This window comes from Chlorocebus sabaeus, chromosome 1 (genome assembly GCF_047675955.1).
Source record: "Chlorocebus sabaeus isolate Y175 chromosome 1, mChlSab1.0.hap1, whole genome shotgun sequence".
In the NCBI taxonomy this organism is placed as follows: domain Eukaryota; kingdom Metazoa; phylum Chordata; class Mammalia; order Primates; family Cercopithecidae; genus Chlorocebus; species Chlorocebus sabaeus.
The window spans coordinates 103,287,012-103,310,369 of NC_132904.1; the positions used below are offsets into that span (position 1 = coordinate 103,287,012).

General features: G+C 34.4%; 1 protein-coding gene across 1 annotated transcript in view; it reads right to left on the reverse strand.

Moving 5' to 3' along the window:
• GUCY1A2 (guanylate cyclase 1 soluble subunit alpha 2) overlaps positions 1-23,358 on the reverse strand; it is a 330,187-nt gene that overhangs the window by 128,856 nt on the left and 177,973 nt on the right. The gene's annotated exons all lie outside the window — the stretch shown is intronic.

Consider the following 23,358-nt stretch of genomic DNA (forward strand, 5'->3'; position numbering starts at 1 on the left):
AAACTGGTTTATGAGCCAATTCAAAAGCTTTCAGCCTGCTAAATAATAATAAAATTATGGTAAATCCATCAGTCAAAATAACTATATTTAACTGTCATTAAAATAATACCCCTTTCAGAAAATAAATCCAGGAGGTTAAAATGAATGAAAGTAATTGTTTGGCCTTAAGTAAATCATTTCTCAACCATTATAGTACTTTGAAAATGTCCTAGTTATTGCGCTGGTTAGATTAGTAGACAGTTCTCTTATTCTTAAAGATAAAAATATAAACCAGATATCATTAAGCTAACATTATCAGAAAATATCACTCAACTAGCATGTTCATATAAGCTAAAAATAAATGAAAAAATAATAATTATAATACTAAAGGAATTTGGGTCATATGATAAAGAATCTGAGGATACAATAATTTAAATCTATTCCTCTTTTCTATGCCCTTTCACTGGAGAATTTAGGGAACTGAGATTTAACGGGAAACTTAGCAAACACAAGCTTACACCCGGTAGCCTAATGAACACCTTCAGAGGGCACGAACAATGAGCACCAGTAGAAAAGGAAGGTGAAGGCAGGATATGGCTACAACTATAGCTATTTGGATTGGACTAAGGTGAAACTAAGAACACCTGGAGAAGAAGCTAGTTGCAATTACTTAGAAAGAATAGGCTAAAAGTCGACCAATTGGGACTGTGCATCAGTTTCATCTATGTTCCACTATCACACAGAATGTGTTCAATACGTGTATCTTCCTTCTTCTTTATAGCTAAATAGTTAAGCTAGTTGATAAAAACTGGTGGCACTGAACAAACATGGAATAAACTGTAGGGATTTGGATTTTTAAGTCCGTTAATATTTTTACTTTGCTCCCTTGTATCATTCACCAAGATCTTATTTATATAAGAAAATTAAATGGAATCTTGCTTGATGTTATAATTTTTATGGAATTAAATGCTCACTTTAACTTATGTAAAATTTCTGCTAAAGTTCAGTATTTCATCCTTTTATTTATATTACTCTCATTTATTCACTAAAATATTTATTGAATATCTTCTGTTTACTAATAATGCTCTGCTCCGGATGATAAGGATAGAAAGATAAAATATGGTTCCCCTTTTCAAACATATCACAGTATGGTGGAGAACCAAATCTATATTGGGCCAGAGAATAGGAGGAGGAAGACATTCTAAATTCACCACCTAAAATAGACTCTTAAAATACTGCAGGCTATGGTTTGAGTAAAAAGAAAATAATTGTCCTGTAAAATATTTACAGATTGTTTTGTATATGTTTTGTATGTTTCTGGGGGGAAGAGTGTTGTTAATAATACATACTATCTTGTTAATAGGATCTTAAGGACATGGTAAGGAAGATACACATAATGTACAATCCCATAGTTTAAAAATAATAATAATAATAATTATTATTATTATTATTATTTTGAGATGGAGTCTCGCTCTGTCACCCAGGCTGGAGTGCAGTGGCGCGATCTCGGCTCACTGCAAGCTCCGCCTCCCGGGTTTACACCATTCTCCTGTCTCAGCCTCCTGAGTAGCTGGGACTACAGGCGCCCGCCGCCACGCCCGGCTGATTTTTTGTATTTTTAGTAGAGACGGGGTTTCACCGTGTTAGCCAGGATGGTCTCGATCTCCTGACCTCGTGATCCACCCGCCTCGGCCTCCCAAAGTGCTGGGATTACAGGAGTGAGCCACCGCGCCCGACCTAAAAATTATTATATCCATATTTTTACAATTGACATAAGCGTAAAAACCTTGATAAGCTTAATAGAGTTAATCATATTTTTAAATGGCAATGATAACATCTGATATTCATATATTTAAACTTCTGTGTAGTCTCTCTCTCTCTGTCTTCACATTTCTTTCCAATTACTTCTTTTTTCTTCTCCCTCTTGCTTTCTTCTTTCTTTGCTCTTGCTTCCTGGAGTTGCACTTTTTTCACCCTCCTCTCTTCATTTGGTGTTTGTCTCTCCTTCTGCTGGTCTCTCTTCCTCATCGCTTGGACCCCACTCTCTCATTTTTTTCCGTTGGTTCCTGTTTTCTTTCTCTTTTCTTCTTAGGTATCAACTTTAACATTTACCGTCACAACTAAACCTTATTCTCTTTTGCCTTTATCATCTCCATCTTCATTTTAAATATGGAATCAGTGTATGTACGTATGCATAAATTAATATATATTGTTGTCTCTATATAATACATTTTAAAGATTTCTTTAATTTATAAAAGTTTGAATTGAATACTTCACATTCCTGTCTCAAAAATATAAAACAGTAAATATGTCCTTGATTTATATGTGGCCATTAGTTTGTTTTCTAAAATCTCTACATAAACAGACCCTGAAAGAAGAAAAAGTTGCTGATTGTCTACACTACAGAAAAACAATTCATAGAAGAGAAGCCCAAACAAATAAAGTAAATAACTTCGTTTTCAATATTTTCTCAGTGAATTTTTTTTAATAAATGGGCAGATTCAATGGCACCATTTGTATCTCTGTCACCAATGTATTTTTACTTTAATTGGAAAATAATATAAATTATCCTTCTTGAATTATTTTTCTCATTATAATTATAAATTCAGAAATTCATCATTATTTGAATTTATTAACTTAGCATTAAGCAAAACTATTATAAGAACTACATATTTGTATGTAAAAGAATTGTGGAAAATTGCTTAAAATAGAAACATCTATCTAAGGTTTTATTGCATCTTACATCATATTGAAGTTTCAATGAGATAGCACAGAAGACATCAGAAAAATAAACTGTCATAACATTTGACAGATTTCAGAAATTGGTAAGCATAACAAAGGGGAGTATTTTGCTTTGAGCTATAGTAAAGGGTTAAATGTCATACTATCACAAACTTTGGTTGTCAGGTTCTGTTAAAGTGTCTGCTTTATTTCTTTTTTCATTTTACTTTTATACTTGGTTGGGGGATACATGTGCAGGTTTGTTACATAGGTTATTTCATGTCATGGGGGTTTGTTGTATGTTAATACACAGATATTTCGATGAAAATATTTACCACTGTTATCAATAAGTAATCAGAATTGAGTAAGTCCAGGTCATATAACTGCACATTACATGTTTTATATTTTTGCATATCTTGAGCATGGCCTAATCCATGCTCTCATGAAGCTTCAAGTTTTATAAGAAAATCATTTGAGGCAGTGTTACATAATAGTTTGAAAAGAAGGGTTTAGAAGAAGTCAGGCCTGAATTTGAACTTCAACTCTCCGATAATTAAGTGGGAAAACTGACCTAGGTTCAGTTCCTTATCCTTTCAAAGCCTCGGTTTCCTTATCTATAAACTGGAAAAGATTATAGTGATGTTGAGGATGATGATGCCTGTAGCTAACTCAACACATCTCTGAGTACTTGCTATTGCCCATGTACTATGCTGAGTAACTTAATTAATATGTAATTTATACTTTATTACTGAATTTTACTCTTTTGCTAGCTATTACTATCCTCAGTTTTAAGATTTAGGGAGGTTAAGAGATTTGTTAAGAATACACAGCTAATAAGCAGTAAGACCAACACTCAAACCCAAACTGGACTGACTCCAAAGGAAACACTCTTAACCACTGTGGAAGCCTGATGGTGAAGGAGAGAGAAGCGAAGAAATTACAATTTTAAATATAAATCAATGTGATGGCAAAACAACCTTAAAGAGATGTTCACAATGGGCAGTTGAAAAGAGAGAAATTGTTGCTACACACATAGATGTAGTTGCTATTTGCATGCCTATTCTTTAAAATTCAGTTCAGTAACAAAAACTGGGCACTTCTAGATTTAGTTTCTGGTCTTTCAGATCCCTGCAATGTAATCTATGAAAGCACAAACACAATGATATGTCCCCGGTGCTTCAACAATTAAAGGGGCTTCCAGAAGGGCTATTGCTCTCACAGAGCAACATTTGCTTTCAAAGAACTAGCTCTAGCTAAAAAAGCAGGAGACAGTGCCCAGCCTGAGAAGCTTCCATGTCCTTAATGTCCTGATATTCTCCCTCTCAAACCCACCATCACTCACTACCCAAGAAAGTATATGGCTAGAGTCACCAGCAAGAGAAATTTTGAACAACAAATGCCCAGCTAGGAATTACTCTTCATCCACATGGGCTGAAAATCCCCTCCATATAGAGACATAAGAATATCTGACCTGGAGAAGCTTGCTCTGCACCCTCAAGCAGCATTACCAAGGACAGTAGGAGCCATGAGGCATGAAATAAACCAAGATGAAAATAGCACCACATAACCTCTGAAAATTACACAGTCATTGCAACTAAAAACCACAAAAATAGGCCAGGACCTACATGCCAAGCCTAAACAGATGAATTGACTGTTAAAATAAAAAATTTAAATAGAATCTAGAGTCTCCTAACACAATACCCAAATTGTCAAAAATATAATAGAAAGTCAACCATCATAATAAGAATCATAATAAGAACCAAGAAAATCACAACTTGAGTGAGAAAAGACAATCGATTGACGCCAACACTAAAATGAATCAGATGTTGGAATTGTCTGTCAAGAATTTTAAAGAGGGCATAAGAAAATATTTCAACAAGCAATTATAAATTCTTTTTTAAATGAATTTTAAAAACACAAAATCTCAGTAAAGCAATAGGAATATAAAAATAACCAATGGAAATTATGGAACTGAAAAATACAGCAACAAAAATAGAAAACATGCTGGGTGGGCTCAAAATTAGAATGGAGATGACAGGATAGAATCAGTGAATTGAGGACAGCTTAATAGAATTTACTGAATCTGAACAACAGAGAGAAACTAGGCTCAAAAAAAAAAAAAACTTTTAGGGATCTTTAGGACAATAAAAAAGAAATCCACATTCATATCCTAAGAGTTCCAAAAGTATAAGGGAAAGTAAGGTTGAAATAGTATTTGAATAAACTATAGATGAAAATGTCTTAAATTTGGTGAAAGACATAAACCCACAGATTCAACTATATGGATTCTAAATAAGTATAAACTGAAAGGAATTCACTCCAAGATACATCACAGTTAAACTTCTGAAAATTAAATACAAAGAAAAAATTCTGAAAGCAGCCAGAGAAACATGACACATTACTTATAGGCAACACCAATTTGAATGGCAGCTGATTTGTCATCAAAAATTATAGAGGCCAGAAGAAAGTAACACATTATTTTTCAAATTGAAAAAGAACTGTCAACTGTGAATTCTACATCTGGGGAAACTATCCTCCAAGAATTAAGTGGGGTAAAAGGACATCTGCAGACAAACAAAAACTAAAAATCTTTGTCCTAGCAGATCTACTCTTAAAGAACGGCTAAAGAAAGGTCTTCAAATGAAAGAAAAAGAGAAAAAAAATATTTGAGCACCAGGAAGGAAGAAAAGGAACAGAAGGACTAGAAATATGGGTAAATACATAAAATATCTTCTCCTCATGAGTTGTCTAAATCATATGCGATGACTGAGACAAATATGATAATATTATATATTCTGATACTTTGATCATCATGAGTGGCCTTACAAGAGGAAGGCAGAGGGAGGCCACACAGGCACACACACACTACACACAAAGGAGAAGGTGACATGAACAAAGAGACATAGATTGGAGTGATGTGACCTCAAGACCTGCCAGCAGCCACAAAAAGCTAGAAGAAAGAAGCATGAAGCAGATTCTACCTCAGAGCCTCTGGAGATAGCATGGTCCTTTTGACACTTTGGCTTCTGGCATGCAGCACTATGAAAGAATAAACTTATGTTGTTTTAAGCTACCAAGTTTGTGGTAGTTTGTTCCAGTAGCCACAGAAAACTAATACCTTAACAACAAAATCTACAAAAATAACAAAATCTACAAATACTATCTAATTAATATCTAAAATTATTTGACAATCCAACAACAGCAGAATACTCTTTCTTAAAAAAAAAAACAAACAAACAAGGACATCATGAAACATATACTGACCAAATCCTAAGCCATAAAAAAAAAACCACCAGAATAAATTTCAAAAGTTGAAATTGTACAGCATATGTTAACTAGATGAAATAATACTAGAAATCAGTAACTGAAAGACAACAGAAAAATTCCTAACAATGTGAAAAGGAAACAACACTTTTCTACACAAAAATGGAAATACAGCATATTAAAATAAGTAGCATGCAGCCAAAGCAGTGAAGAGAGTGCTTATAATCAAGGTGAGAACAAATCACAAATCAATAATCCAAGTGTCTACCTCAGAGAACAAAAAATATAAGAGCAAAATAAACCTAAAGCAAGCAGAAGGTAGGAAACGAAAACCATAAGAGAGGTAATCAATGAAATTACAAACAAGAAAACAATAAAGAAAATGAGCAAAAAAATGGTTTCTTCGAAAAAACATCAATAAAATCAGTAAAGTCTAGCAACACTGATGAAAATGACAGGTAAGTAAACAAAAATCGACATAAGGAACAAGATAGGGGTTATCACTATAGCTAATATAGCCATTAAAAGAATAATAAGGGAATATCACAAACAGCTTTACATTAAAAAATTTGACAGTTTAAAAGAACCAACCGCTTGAAAAAACACAAGCTACCAAAACTCAACCAAGATGAAACTGATAATCTGAATCTTTTTATAACCATTAAAAACATTAAATGTATAACTTAAATTTTTTTGAAAAAAATATTCAGGACAAATAGTTTTGCTGGAAAATTGTAACAACTATTTGAAAACGAATTAACACAATTTTTTCAGTAACTTCCAGAAAATAAAAGGGGAGGGAACATTTAAATGTGGTGCAGTTCCACCCCTTCCTAAAGATTACATGAGCTAGGTTAATGAAGAAATAATTCATTTGTCCTCTAACATTCATCTTCTAGCTAGGATATGATGAGGCATATGAAATGACATTTATATCTGGCCCAAATTAAACAATTACAATATGAATTTTCCTTAAAATATATTGATAGGTGTCATCTTGCCCCAAAGATTTATCATTATGCAAAGTTTATCATTTAAGCTTGAAGTATTTGCACTAGGACCTCCAGCAAAAATAGCTCCTATAACTTTAGTTCCAATAGCTCCTATTTAAGACTAGAAACTAACTAGTAAAAGAAAACATAGAGAAGCTCCTTGACATTGCTCTGAACAGCGACTTTTTGGACATGACCCCAAAAGCACAGACAATAAAAATGAGAATAGATCAATGAGATTCTATCAAATTAAAAAGCTTCAGCACAGCAAAGGAAACGTCAACAGAGTAAAGAAACAACATACAGAATAGGGGAAAATGTTTGCAAACCATATGTCTTACAAGGGTTTAGTATCCAAAATATATAAAGAACTCAAATAACTGACTAAGAAGAAAACAACAGATTAAATGGGCAAAAGGTCTGAATACAGACATTTCTCAAAAGAAGACACACAAATAGCCAAGAGAAATTTGAAAAAAATGCTCAACATCACTAATCAATGATAAATGCAAGTTAAAAGATAAATGCAAATTAAAACCACAATGAGTTATCACCTGACACCTGTTAGAATGGCTATTACCAAAATGATGAAAAATAACGAGTACCAGCAAAACGCGGAGAAAAGAGAACCCTTGTAGACTGTTGGTGGGAGTGGAAATTAGTACAGCCATGATGAAAAACAGTATCGACATTCTTCAAAAAAGTAAAAATAGAATTACTATATGATCCAGCAATCTCAATACTGAGTATATATTTAAAAATGAAATCAAATGACAGTTATCTGCACCCCCATGTTCACTGCAGCATTATACACTATAGCCAAAATATGGAATAAACCTAAGTGTCCATCAACAGATGAATGGATACTTGTGGTATGAAAGGTGGTCTATACAAGCATACTTCATTTTATTGTGCTTCACTTTACTGCCCTTTGCAGATATTGCACAGTTTTACAATCAAAAATCTGTGACAACCTACTGCCACCAAATCTACTGGTGACATTTTTCCAACAGCATATGCTCATCTCATGTCTCTGTGTCATATTTTGGCAATTCTCATAATATTTCAAGCTCTTTCATTATTACATGTGTTATGGTAATCTGTGATCAGTGATCCTTGATGTTACTATGGTCATTGTTTTAGGGCACCACAAACCACCCATATAAGACAGTGAACTTAACATCGTGGGTGTTCTGACTGCCCCACCAACCAGCTGTTCCCCAGTTCTTCTCCCTCTCCTCAGAGCTCCCTATTCCATGAGAACAACAATATTGAAATTAGACCAATGAATAACCCTACAATGACCTCTAAGTGTTCAAATGAAAAGAAAACTTGCAGGGCTCTCACTTTAAATCAAATGCTAGAAATGATTAATCTTAGTGAGAAAGGCAGGTCAAAAGCTGAGACTGGTGGAAAACTACACCTCTTAAGCCAGTTAGCCAAGTTGCGAATGAAAATGAAAGGTTCTTGAAGGAAATTTCAAAAAATGCTACTCCGGTGAACACACAAGTGATAAGAAAGTAAAACAGCATTATTGCTGATCTGGAGAAAGTTTTAATGGTAAGCATGGAAGACCAAATCAGCCATAAAATTCTGTTTAGCCAAAGCCTCATCCAGAAAAAGGCCTTAGATCTCTGTAATTCTATGAAGGCTGAGGGAGGTGAGGAAGCTGCAGAAAAAAGCTTGAAGCTAGCAGAGGACGGTTCATGAGGTTTAAAGAAAGAAGCCATCTTAAGCATTAACAGTTTGGAAGAAGTTTACTTCAACCCTCAGTGATGACTTTGAGAGCTTCAAGACTTCAGTTGAGGATATCACTGCAGATATGGTAGAAATGGCAAAAAGCACTAGAATTAGATATAGAACCTGAAGATGTGGCTGAATTGCTTCAATCTCATGATAAAACTTAAATGAATAAGTTACTTCTCACGGATGGCAAAGAAAGTGATTTCTTGAGAAGCAATCTACTCCTGGTGAAGACGTAGTGAATACTGTTGAAATGACAACAAAATATTTAGAATATTACCAAAAATTAGTTGATAAAGCAGCACAGAGTTTGAGAAAACATATTCAAATTTTGAAAGCAGTACTACCGTGAATACAATGCTATCAAACAGCATTGCAAGCTATAAGGAAATGTTTTGTGATAGGACGAGTCAATCGATACAGCGAACTTCATTGTTGTCTTATTTTAAGAAATTGTTAGAGCCACCCCAACCTTCAGCAACCACCACCCTGATCAGTCAGTTGCCATCTACATCAAGGTAAGACCTTCCACCAGCAGAAAGATTATGACTTGATGAAGGCACAGATAATCATTAGCATTTTTAGCAATAAAGTTTGTTTTTTATTAAGGAATATACATTTTTCAGACATAATGCTATTGCAAACTTAACAGACTACAGTCTAGTGTGAAAAGAACTGAAAATGCACCAGAAAGCAAAAAATACTGTGTGATTTGCCTTTTTGTAATATTTGTTTTATTGGAGTGGTTGTAACCAAACCCACAGTATCTCTGAGGTGTGCCTGGATACACAAGAGAATACCATTCAGCCTTACAAAAGAAAAAAAGACTGATTTTTGAGACACCATGTTTGAACATGAAGAACATTATGTAAAGTGAAATAAGTACAGAAAGACAAGTACCTAAATACTGCATGGCCTCACCTATATTTGAAGTATAAAATTCAAACTCATAGACAGAGATTACAATGGTGGTTACCAGAGGCTGGGATATGGAAGGATTGAGGAGATGTTGATGAAAGAACACAAACTTTCAGTTAAAACATAAATAAATAAAAATAATGTAGAAGAGGTTTGTTTTCCTTGCTTATTTGTTTTCATCATTCGATGTGTATTTGTGTTTTGATTCTTAACACACAATTATTCCAAAAAATAAGGTGCTTTGAAACAAAACCAACTTTCCCCCATAGGGCTATTAATTTGTTTCAAAACATATCATCCTAATGTCTGCATTTATAATAATGATTCATTGATTTGTTTTAAAAATATTTACTTAATATCTAAAACCTACCAATATTATGGTCTTCCTTAAGAAATTGTCACAGTCACCGCAGCCTTCAGCACACACCACCTTGATTAGCGAGCAGCCAATACTAGGCTAAGCACTTTAAAAAATATATATATTATTCATTTAGAGACAATCTCACTCTATCGTCCAGGCTGGAGTGCAGTGGCATGATATTGGCTCACTGCAACCTCTGCCTCCCAGATTCAAGTGATTTTCCTGCCTCAGCCTCCCGAGTAGCTGGAACTACAGGTACACGCCACCATGCCTGGCTAATTTTTGTATTTTTAGTACAGACAGGGTTTAAACATGTTGGCCAGACTGGTCTCAAAGTCCTGCTTCAAATGATCCACCTGCCTCAGTCTCCCAAAGTGCTGGGATTATAGGCATGATCCATGCACCCGGCCTAGCCTAAGCACTCTAAATATTCAGGAACTAAAGCAGAAAATATTTGCCTTTTTACTGAAGTGAACCATAGAAAAGTGTATGTGTGAGGAGAGGATATTAACTCAAGGCGAATTCTGCTACTGTTTATTCAATAGATTGAAATGTTGCCTTTGTTGACATGAGATACTATATAATTCATATTGTTTATTCATTAAATAAACAAAAATACCAAAAATATAGCCCTTTAGACAATTTATCTTTCTGTGTTTATTTTCTTGTGTGTTTGCATTTAGTTTCATTTCTGTTCTTTAAATCTCAGAAATTCATTCTAAAAATGGATTTGAATTCTTTTTTGATAAATAAGCCGTAAACTACATAACCAAGTCGATTTAACGTTCCATGATTAGATGTCACTTTTCTTTTTAAATCACAGCAGGAATCATATAATATTTAAAGGAAATAGGTCTGTGCTTTATAGTTGAAAGAACATCATCAACAAATATTTTGGCATTCTGTTGTGCAAATTTTCCAAATATGAAATGTTTATGTTTTGCTTTTAGATTTATTCAATTTCACTTAGGCATTAAATTTTATGCTATGCGGAGGATATTAAATTTATATGCAGTCTTTAATACCTTACACAAGCTGCCTTTTTTCCCAAAGGATGAAAACGATTTTATTTTTCAGCACATTCACACAATCAGTAAATCATACACATTAAAGGCACAGAACTAAAAGTTTTCCTTGCTTTAAAACCAGCAGTTAGTCTGAACCCCTGGGGTGCTTTTGTCACCACACTGTCATTCACACATCCCATGGGAGATGTGGGTTCTATTTCTATATCTCTGGTTTATATAACTACACTTCAAGAAGCTATAAGAAATATACAGCACCACCATTCAATGTTCTGCAAAGACAGAAAATTCTCTACTTTTTTCAAGGAAATATTACAAAAACGAGTCTGCACAAAGCACTAACACAGTGTTACACAGGAATGAATGAAACCTCCTCAGCATAATAGAGAGCCATTTGGATGTGTAAAGTCTTACTGGCCATTCTGACCCAGCCAATTTAACACAAAATATTCTGATAAAGCCTTAAAAAAGACTAATATCCAATTCTTATTATGTGTTTGTGTATTATTTTATATTATCATTAAATTATTATTATTATTTTATGTTAAAATTTATTTGTTTTTCCATTCCTCATTTCAATTCTGTGGATTAAGCGTGAGGAACAAGTCAGGGGTGTTTGTTTAATATATTACTTAGTAATAAGGATAGTGTTTTGGCATTCTGGGTGAATTGCATTAAATATTTAAAAGAAATAACTAGAATTTATGCTGGGACCCAAGTTGGCAAAACCCACTGTTACATACTGAGAATCCTGGCTGTTGCATAAGCAGAATTAAGAAAATTTGAGTACAAAAGGAATTTTATAAAGGAATAATAGAACAGTTGCTTAGTCTAGGGCTAAAGAAATACAGAGAACTGCTAAATTTAGTATTTATTTATTTTTCAAATTTCAGGATTTACGTAGAAATTCAAGACTTATCTTTTTACATTACCATATGAACAATTTGGTTTTTTCCTTGCTTTGCTAAATATTAACATTTTAATTGACCATGACAAAAATAAAATTATGAAATTTTCCATTATCATTGTTTCTTTTTATTTTCTTTTCTCAACTTTTATTTTAGGTCCAATGAACACTTGTGCAGGTTTGTTACATGGGTAAATTGTGTGCTGCTGGGGTTTGGTGTACAAATGATTTTATTACTCAGGTAGACAGCATAGTACCCAACAGGTACTTTTTCGACCCTCACCCTCCCCTCCCGAGCGGGGCTCAGTTTCTATTGTTCCCACTTTTGCATCCATACGTACTCAACGTTTAGCTCCTACTTATAAGTAAGAATGTGCAGTATTTGGTTTTCCGTTCCTGTGTTAATTCACTTAGCATAATAGCCTCCAGCTGAACAATTTGAACAAGTAATACAAATTCCAAGAGTTTTGGTCTCAAAAAGGTCTAGAGTTTAAGAAGAATATTTTTTAACTCCTGTATTCATCATTGTCCCTTATCAAAGTAACACATTTCTTTCACAGGTTATACAGTATAATGTATATTAATGAAAAAAGATACATTGTAACATCACAATTTGTCATCAATTTTGTGATTAAAATAATAGTTGAAGGCACTGGAATGTATTCTAGGAAGAGGGAGAATAGGGAATAAGACATAGAAGATATTAATATTTGTAATTGTTATTTTAAAAAATGTCGATTCGGGGGAACATGTACATGTTTGTCACATGGGTATTTTGAATAATGGTGAGGATTGGCTTCTGGTGTACCCATCACTCAAATATTGAACATTGTACCCAAGAGGTAATTTTTCATTCCTCAGAGCCCTCCTGAGTTCCCTGCTTTTGGAGTCCCCACTGTCTACTATTTCCATCTTTATGTCCGTGTGTACCCATTGTTACTGTAGACTTATAAGTGAGAACAGGGGATATTTGATTTTCTGTTTGAGTTAGTTCACTTAAGATAATGGCCTCCAGCTCCATCTATGTGGCTGCAAAGGATATGATTTCATTCTTTTTCACGGCCACATAGTATTCTTTGGCATGTATATACCACATTTTTAAAATAAAATCAACAGGTGGTAAACACTTAGGTTGGTTCCATAACTTTCTTATTGTGAAGTACTGTGATGAATATTCAAGTGCAGGTGTCATTTTTAATATAATGATACTCAGCAGTGGGACTGCTGGGTCAAACATCTGTTCTATTTTTAGCCCTTTGAGATATTTCCATACTGTTTTCCATAGAGGTTGAACTAATTTACATTCCCACCAACAGTGTGTTCCTTTTCTCTGCATCCACACCAACATCTATTGTTTTTTGACTTTTTAGTAATAGCCATTCTGATTGGTGTATGATGATATTTTAGTGTGGTTTTAATTTGCATTTCTCCAAAGATTAGTGATGCTGATCATTATTTCATGTGTTTGTTGGCTGCTTGTATTTCTTCTTTTAAGAAATGTCTGTTCACGTCCTTTGCCCACTTTTAATGTAGCTGCTTTTTTTGTTTGTTTGTTTGTTTTTTCTTGTTGAGTTGTTTGAGTTCCTTGTAAATTCTGGCTATTAGTTCTTTGTTGGAGGCATAATTCGCAAATATTTTCTCCCATTCTGTATGTTGTCTGTTTACTCTGTTGATTTTTTTCTTTTGCTGTGCAGAAGCTTTTTAGTTTAATAAAGTCACATTTGTCTATTTTTGGTTTTGCTGCATTTGCTTTTGGGGTCTTCATCATAAATTATTTGACTAGGCCCATGTTCAGAAAAAGGTTTTCCTAGATTTTTCTTTTAGGACTTTTGTAGTTGCAAGTATTATGTTTAGGTATGTGATCCATCTTGAGTTGATTTTTGTATATGATGAGAGATAGGAGTTCAATTTTATTCTTATGTGTATGACTAGCCAATTTTCCCAGCACCCCTTATTAACTAGGTTGTCCTTTCCCTACTGTTTATTTTTGTCAACTTTGTCAAAGATCAGTTGATTGCAGCTATGTGGCCTTATTTCAGATTTTTAAAAAATTTTAACAACTACACGTGATTCAAAATATCCACTAGACTGGGGAACTATTGTCTCAAATATCATCTTGTCCATCCAATCCATCCACTCAATGGTATAAATGAAAACAAGGCATGGAGAGGAGGAAAACTTGCATGACATCACAAGGCAAACTGGCAAGAAGGCAAGGATTGAACTCTGACCTCTTGACCAACACAGCCCACCATAGACGACTCTGTACCAGAACATGTTTTCACAAGAGTGAAGACTAGAATGTGGAGTTCAGTGGAATCCCAGAGCTAGGACATGAACAAGCCCATCAAGTAGCCTGTAAATATATTAATTAAAGATGAATCATAGAACTATTTCAACAAATGCTCCAGAGAGTATTTGTTTTAACAACTTTATTAATGATTTTCCTCCACATTCGTGAAAACATTAGAGGTGTAAAGGGGCCCTTACATTTTCAGTTGCACTGCTGTATTTTATAAGAGGAATTATATGTTTGCTTTGTTTCCAATTTGGAGATTTGAGTGCTCTGGGCATATCCTTAATATTTGCCAAGAGTCTGCTTGATGAACAAAGTCAATCTGTGACTCAATAATAATCTTCTAATTAACCCTTGGATTTGTATAGCATGTTGGAATTTACAAAGTTTCCACATACCTTGTTGCATTTTGTCTTCCTGCAGTTGTGTGGAACACACATTCACAATTACTGTAATCAGAAAAGCTAAGATGAGGGAGGGTTGGGTGAGTTGCCAGAAATTATACAAGTTTATAAGTTAGGGAGCCCTGATTGGGGCCTGGACCGCCTGTCTCACTCAGTATTCTTTCCATACATGGTGTGGAAAGATGAAAAGAGTGAGACTTTTGAAACTAAAAATGGCCTGACTTTAAAGCCTAGTTCCACCACTTGCTGGCTGAGTGACAACGGACAGATCACATGGCCTCTCAGGGTCTTAGCATCCTCATCTGTAAGACTGGGATAATGATAATTTTAACAGAACAGGGTTAGGATGAATATGATGGTTAATATTGAATGTCAACTTGATTGGATTGAAGGATGCAAAGTATTGAAGAATGCAACAATTCTATTAAGCTGGAAGTTAAGATTGCCACCTGGATACTTTGAGCTCCTCCTACCTTTAAGTCAACAGGCTAAGAAGGGAGTTACAGTGTTGGTTGGGGTGACTGACCTGGACTATCAAGATGAAATCAGTCTACTACGTTAAAATGGAGGTAAGGAAGAATATGTGTGGAATACAGGAGATCCCTTAGGGTGTCTTTTAGTATTACCATGCCCTGTGATGTGATTAATGTCAATGGGAAACTAGAACAGTGCAATCCAGGCAGGTCTACAAATACCCCAGATCCTTCAGGACTGAAGGCTTGGGTCACTCCACCAAGTAAAAAACCACGACCTGCTGAGGTGCTTGGTGAAGGCAAAGGGAATACAGAATGGGTAGTAGAAGAAGGTAGTCATCAATACCAGCTACGATAACATGACCAGTTGCAGAAATGAGGAGTGTAATTGTCATGAGTATTTCCTCTTTGTTAAGAACATGTTTCTGCATGTATACACTTGTACTAAGAAAATATATTTCATTTCTCCTTTATCATATGACATAAGATTTATTGACTTCCTGTCAGCATTGAAGTGTTATTAACTTTATGTGAAAGCATTTGGATTGGGGATTGGTGCATTTCTGGTTGTACAAAGGATAGTTGTATTATGTTAGGAGTAATTATGAACTTACTGTTGTCTTTATTTGAGGATTATGTGTGATTTCAGGAGATGTGTATGGGTTCAAGTTGACAAGGGGTGGACTTGTGATGGTTAATACTGAATGTCAACTTGATTGGATTGAAGGATGCAAAGTATTGTTCCTGGGTGTATCTGTGAGGGTGTTGCCAAAGGAGATTAACATTTGAGTCAGTGGACTGGGAAAGGTAGACCTACCCTCAATCCAAGCGGGCACAATCTAATCAGCTGCCAGCACTGCCAGAATAAAAGCAGGCAGAAGAAAGTTGAAATATTAAACTGGCTTAGCCTCCGAGCCTACATCTTTCTCCTGTGCTGGATGCCTCCTACCCTTGAACAACAGACTCCAAGTTCTTCAGCTTTGGGATTCAGACTGGCTTCCTTGCTCCTCAGCTTGCAGACGTCCTAATGTGGGACCTCACCTTATGATCATGTGAGTTAATACTTCTTAATAAACTCTCCCTTATATGTACATTTATCCTATTAGTTCTGTCCCTCTAGAGAACCCTGACTAATACAATGAAGTTTAAATGAAATAATACATATCAAAAGCATAGGCCAGTACCCACATACACATGCACGCAACAACTACTATCAATTATTATTGTTATTATTAAGCATTATGATAATGATAATAATTCAGCTGGCATATGAAAGATACTACCAACAGGAACTATTAATAATGAAATTATGTTGAAGAATTTATAATACATTTTATGAAGCTATATTGAATAAGCATGGAATACAGATTAAAAATACATCCTTATTCAGTACAGCATTTTCAGTAACAGCAAAACTCTGGAAACAACTAAAATGTCTACAAATAGATTTCTGCCTAGTTTTATCAATTAAAAACAGTTTCACAAAGCATAAAATTACCACATAAATTATAATATCATGATGAAGGTTGACTTTGCACTAGCAAAATGTCTCAGACGCAGATCAGAATTTGTCTTTCTAGACATTCCTGTGAACATGAACAACATGTAAAAAACTCCTTGACAAGATAATAGAGTTCAACTGAAGAAGTGTTCCTTGGAGGCTTGCTGTGATGGTGAAAAGCACGTGGGTTATTGGGATATGGCAAGGAAGTGCCCCAAGATGGGTAAAGGAAATTTCAAAGTCCCAGAGGGAAAAGAAAAATTGCATATTTAGAGCACTGAAGAAAGGCCCATATAATGACAGCAGAAAGCAAAAGGTTATTGGTCAGCATCTTGTCAGGTTACAGAGATAATGACTGAGTTATGGCCATTGGAATGTGAGTTTAGCCCATGTGATTCTCCACTTCTTTCTCTACTCTTCCCCCAGTAACCATGGAGGCCACTTGTCTAAGATGGTAAAATCACAAGATTGGAGATTGGATCCCACAGTCTCTCTTGCAGCAGGGCTGGCTCAGTAGAGACACCTAACCTGCCTCAGAACTATGATGTAAGCAAGAAATAAATGTTTCCTGTTTTAAGAGACAGGGATTTCAAGATTGTTTGTTATAGCAGCTAGCAATATTTACTTTGACTAATACACCAGGTCTTGGTAAGAAATCATTTCCCCCCAACTCCATCATACACTTGAGATGTGATCTAGACTCGCACTTCCTCCATACTAAGACTGTGGTGAAAAGAATCCATAAAGATTCTTTCCCAACCCAGTCTGACTATATTCACTCTCATTTTAATTAATATACTTCCCAGTTTTAGGTTCTATGCCATAAATTAATTAAAGGCAGGTCCTGAGATTAACACATATTTTAATCTATAATTCTGAGTCCAAAGCTTTGCTCAAAGGACTATCATGCAGTTGGTTTTATGCTCATTCAACATTAATCATCATGAATTATAATTTCATATCAATTTTTATCTCTTTGAAAGTAATTGTATGTGTAGTTTGTATTCTAGTCAGATGGTTTTAAAGCCTTTCAAGTATTCTGTAAATAATTTAAATGGTTTCTTAAATCTCAGTGTTCACAAGTAGTGTATAAATTAATACATTATTTGGGAAAATATTGAGGGTAATAATCCCTCTAAAAATGAAAATCTGTAGGGCAAACTATGTATTAGAGACTTTATTCCTTTGTGATGTTTATTTTAACATTTAAAATTATCATCTGATTTAATTTTATAGTAACCTAGTTAGTATTAGAAGGTATAAGACGGAGGCTGAAAGAAGTGACATGTCCAGGGTCTATGGCTCAGGAAACAGAGGTGCAGGACTAGGATACAGGTATTCTTGTCTGGAGCATGTCCTTTGCCTACATCTTTCACTGTCACTAGAGAATGGGCTTTTTAAAAACTTGCATATGTGTACATGTGTTATGTGACACCCTCAGGAAAATCCCCTATATAACGTCTAAGAATATCTGCCCTGCCATGTAATGTTTGCTTGAAAAATATTATTTCTTTAAAATGGAAATAATAAATGAACCTATATAACACAATTGTTATTTGGATGCACATTGGTTAATATTTACAAATTTTCTAGAATAGCCCCTAGTATATCATAAACATCATATATTTGTTAAATTAATGAAAGCAGCTATATAGTAGACTAGAAGTAATTTTAGAGCCCTTAGCTCAGCATCTACTATTGTCCTACATACTATTAAGCTGGCTACATAAGTTTGCTAGGCTGTTGAGTGGCTTACACAACAGAAATTCACTGCCATATGTATTGGAGGCTATGAGTCTGAGATCATGGTGTTGACAGAGCTCCATTCTCTCTCCTAGGTTCTGGTAGTTCCTTGGCTTGCAGCAGCATAACTCTAATTTTCACATGACATTCTCCCTGTGTTTGTGTCTGTGTCCACATGTTCCCCCTTTTGTAAGGACAGAGGTCATACCGGATTAGGGTCCACCCTACTGGCCTCATTGTAACTTGATTATTTCTATAAAGAAGTAATAGAGAAGCTTATCTGTAAAGAAACTTATCTCCAAATAAGATTACATTCAGAGATACTGGGGGTTAGGACTTCAACGTATCTTAGGAAGAGGTACACAGTTAACCCATAACACTCACTGTCCTAAACAATCTGTTCACTAGATTATGGGAGTGATCCACCTCTGATCTAACAGTCCACAGAATGCATTAAAAAAATGCTCAGAAGCATTGAATCCATGAACCCATCTAGTATTACAACAACTTTCACCATTCTTGACTCCTTTTCCAAGCTTTATTTTTCTGCTTAGCACTTACTATCTACCATACTATTTATTTTACTACCTTTTCTCATTTATGTCTATCATGATTGGATACTAGATCCATAAGAGTGGAGATTTCTGTCTATATGTTCCTTGCTATGTTTTCTATCATGTGGAAGAGTACATGCCATGTAGGCACTCTATAGATATTAATGGAATGGCTAATTTATATGAAATAAATCAACCATAAGTAAAGATTATTAACTACTGGAAAAATAGACAAAATATCTTTTAATGTCTTAGACTTCTTATTGAGTCAATTCTCCATTTTCTCTTTAATTTTCCATTGCAAATCATATTAAAATAAAAAATAAGTTTGAAGAAAAGCTAGGCAGTAGTGGTCACTGAGTGGCCCAGTCATCACTCTGTAAAAGAGAATTTTTTTTCAGCCTTATTAAGGTACAATTGATGAATTAAAAATTTTATATATTCAATGTATACAAAAACATGTTTTGATGCATGTATACATTGTGAATTGATTACCATAGTCAAGCTAATTAACATGTCTATCATTTCACATATTTATTTTTTGTGGTGAGAATATTTAAGATCTATGTTTTTAGCCTATTTCAGATATATAGTACATTAACTAGAGTCATTATGCTGTACATTAGGTCCCTAGAACTTGGTCATCTTATACCTGCAAATGTGCACCCTTTGACCAACACCTGCCCACTTCTCCCATACCCCAACCCCTTGTAACCATTATTCTAATATTTGCTTCTATGTATTAGCCTTTTGCAGTTTCCACATATAAATCAGATCATGCAGTAATTGTCTTTCTATGCCTGGTTTATTTCACTTAGCATATTATCCTCTGGGTTCATTTTAAATATTTTACTAATACAATATTTTAGATTGCATCCAAATAGCACAAAGTAGAAAGAATCGGTAGAGACTACTAAACTGGACAAATCAGATGCCAAGTTCATTTTTGTTTGTTTATTCTAAAGTATTCCAGTTTGGCTTACCTATATTGATCAAAACAACTTGATACTTTCCAGACGGATACTGTGCTATAGGCAAAAAATAGCTATCATTCAGCTTCTGGCAATAGGCTGGAAGGAGCCTCATGAAAAACAAACAAAAAAAGTAGATTTTGCATAAAATATAATTTTTATAACACTGCTAGGCTTAAAATAGGTGAGAAAAATCTCCAAGGGGCCTAAGCAAAACTAAAAGCAAAAATGTTGAGCTAAAAGCTTAACTATGTGCTATAAGTACAAATTTAAGATAGGATAGCTTGAGGGTAAATGCCAGTCTCTGCACTGCATTTCAGAGATTTAGCTTTACTTTAGCAGCAAGGAAGAGAAGCTGAAAATGAGATTCTTGGATTATACCTGAAACCTTGGAAGGGACTAAATTGGTTCTAGGGTTGTAATACCTCCAAGATCCCTGTGGAAACACATGAACCTTCTCTTACATGGAATATATCTTTAAATTAGGCATCATAGTTTTCCTCAGAATAAAATAAAGTCAAATATAAGGTAACAATCAACAATCACCAAATTTACAATAAAACTCACCACCAGAAATGAGAGTAAGTAGGAAAAAACACAATAGATTTAGCTCACCAAGGGCATCAAATACTAGATTCTAAGACTTGGAATACAAAATATACATAGGACGTTTAAAGAAGTAAAGAATGACATCACAAAAATACAATGAGAGACAATTAAAAACTGATGAGGGAGATTTGAAAAGAAAATAGAACCTTTATAATTTTTTTAAAAAATGGTTGAAAGTAAAACAAAACAGCAGATGGTTAAATAAAATATTAGATGCCACTAAAGAAAATAAATGAACTATAACTGGAAGATAGATCTAAAAATACTATAACATGTAGCACAAATACCTAAAGAGTAGAAAATATAAGATCAAGTGATATAGGATATAGAATATGAAAATCTAAATTAATCAGAGTACCTGAGGGAGAGAATAAAGAAAGTAGGGGAAAAGTAAAATTTGAAGTACCAGACTGGAAGCTCCCTGAAGTAATGAAAAATATGAATGCACAATATCAAGCACAGCATCCACCAAGAAATATAACTAAAATGAAATCCAGAATTAGACACTTAGTCATGAATCCACAGATACTCAGTATAGAGATCATAAAAGCAGAGAGAGAAGACTGACACTAGATAGCAGTAATAGAAATCAGAACATAATGGAATAATATTTTTGATGGATTGAGAAATAGTGACTGTCATCCTAGTGTAGTACACTCAGAAAAGCTATATTTTTATAATGTTAATTAGATCAACACAAACCAAGAGACCTCTCCATGAATAATCTAACACAAAAGAAAATTCTAAAAATGCATTATTGAGATAAAGAAAAATGAACCCAGAATAGTCTAGGATTTAAAAAAAAAAAACAGGAAACAAATAATTGGACAAATGTAGGTAAATCTAAGTAAAAATTTTCTATGGAATATAACCAAATAATTATATTAATAACAATCATAGTATGCTATCTTTTACAAGCATCCCAAATGGTTCTTTGTATTGAGTGAGTTTAAGAAACAATTATGTAATTGAAAAGTTTTATAAACCATATAGAGATTAAAAAGCGTAAATATTAAGAATGAAAAAAGTGCAGTTGACCCTTGAACAACACGGGGATTAGTAGCACTGGTACCCCATGCAGTTAAAATTCCATGTATAACTTTTGACTCCCCCAAAACTTAACTACTAATAGCCTACTGCTGACCAGAAGACTTACCAATGATAGTTAACACATATTTTGTATTTTATATGTATTATGCATTATATTCTTAAAATAAAGCTAGAGAAAAATCAAATGTTATTAAGAAAATCATAAGAGAAAATACATATACAGTACTCTACTGTATTTATCAATACCATAAATTTACATTGTCTGTTTATAAGATGAATCATCTGTCTGAAATGACAGGCAACTACAGCTGCAGGCCTCAACATATAGTACATATAAAGTAATTCAACTTCTTCTTGTAATGTCATGACTTTTCTCTGCCTCAAGGAAGCCTATTCAGCATCACTAGTGGGACTTCATGTGGGCCCCATGGTGTTATTCAAGAATTACATTATTGCACTAAACACAATAAAAAAATACACAAAAACCAAGAGAGGTAACTTTTTACTGTAATACACAATTTACTGGAGAAATGAACTGCTCCTGCAGATCTGATTAGCATCACATGCAATTTTAAGAGGATATAATAGGACTTCAATAGCAACAAGAGGTGATTATGAAATTATTGCCATAGTACAGTATGTACTATGGATAACTTTATGTGGTTATGATGTAATATGACATCTTTACATTTGTTTACATTTCTCTCAACTGCAAGTGGTACTGCCAGGCAGAGTCAGTGTTTGTGTGCATAAGTTTTTATAAATTTCAACTTTTTGCAATACATTTGTATATATTTTATAGTAGTAAATGATGAATTAGACTAGTATCTACATTTTTTTAACTTTTATTTTAGGTTCAGGGCTACATGTGCAGGTTTGTTATATAGGTAAACTTTTGTAACAGGGGTTTGTTGTACAGATTATTTCATCACTCAGGTACTAACCCTAGTACCCAGTAGTTATTTTTTTCTGATCCTCTCCCACCTCCCAACCTACACACTCAAGGAGGCTCCAGTGTCTATTTTTTCCCTCTTTGTGTCCATGAGTTCTCATTATTTAGCTCGCACTTACAAGTAATAACATGCAATATTTGCTTCTCTTTTCTTGTACTAGTCTGCTAAGGATAATGACCTCCAGCACCATCCACGTCTCTTGCAAAGGATGTGATGTTGTTCTTTTTTATGGCTGCATAGTATTCCATGGTGTATATGTGCCACATTTCTTTATTCAATCTGTCATTGCTGAGCATTTAAGTTGTTTCCATGTCTTTGCTGTTGTGAAGAGTGCTGCAGTGAACATTTGCGTGCCGGTATCTTTATAGTAGAATGATTTATATTCCTTTGGGTATATACCCAGTAATAGGATTGCTGGGTCAAGTGGTAGTTCTGTTCCTAGCTCTTTGAAGAACACTGCTTTCCACATAACTTTTAAATTATTTCAATATATCTAGGCCACACAGTTCATCTGCAAGTTTTTTCAAACTGTCGCAAATCTCCAAAACATCTTCCAATGTATTTACTGAAAAAAGAATCTGTACATAAGTGAACCCACACAGTTCAAATCTGTGTTGCTTAAGGGTCTACTGCATACTGAAAAATTAGTACATATAAATTTATAGTCACCACTGTATTGCAACTGTTCCTGCAAACAAATGAATCCCCACCGTATTATTAGTTTCTTCCTGAGAAGAATCACTTTGCTATTTATGTTTAATAATAGTTTTTGGTTATTTTTCCATTTGTAGAACATGCAATCTGATCACCATTCCAAGCCTTTCTAAGATCCAGTCTTACTCCATGCTTTGCATCTTCTCTATTCTGAGCGCACTCTCTATGCTAATACTTTCC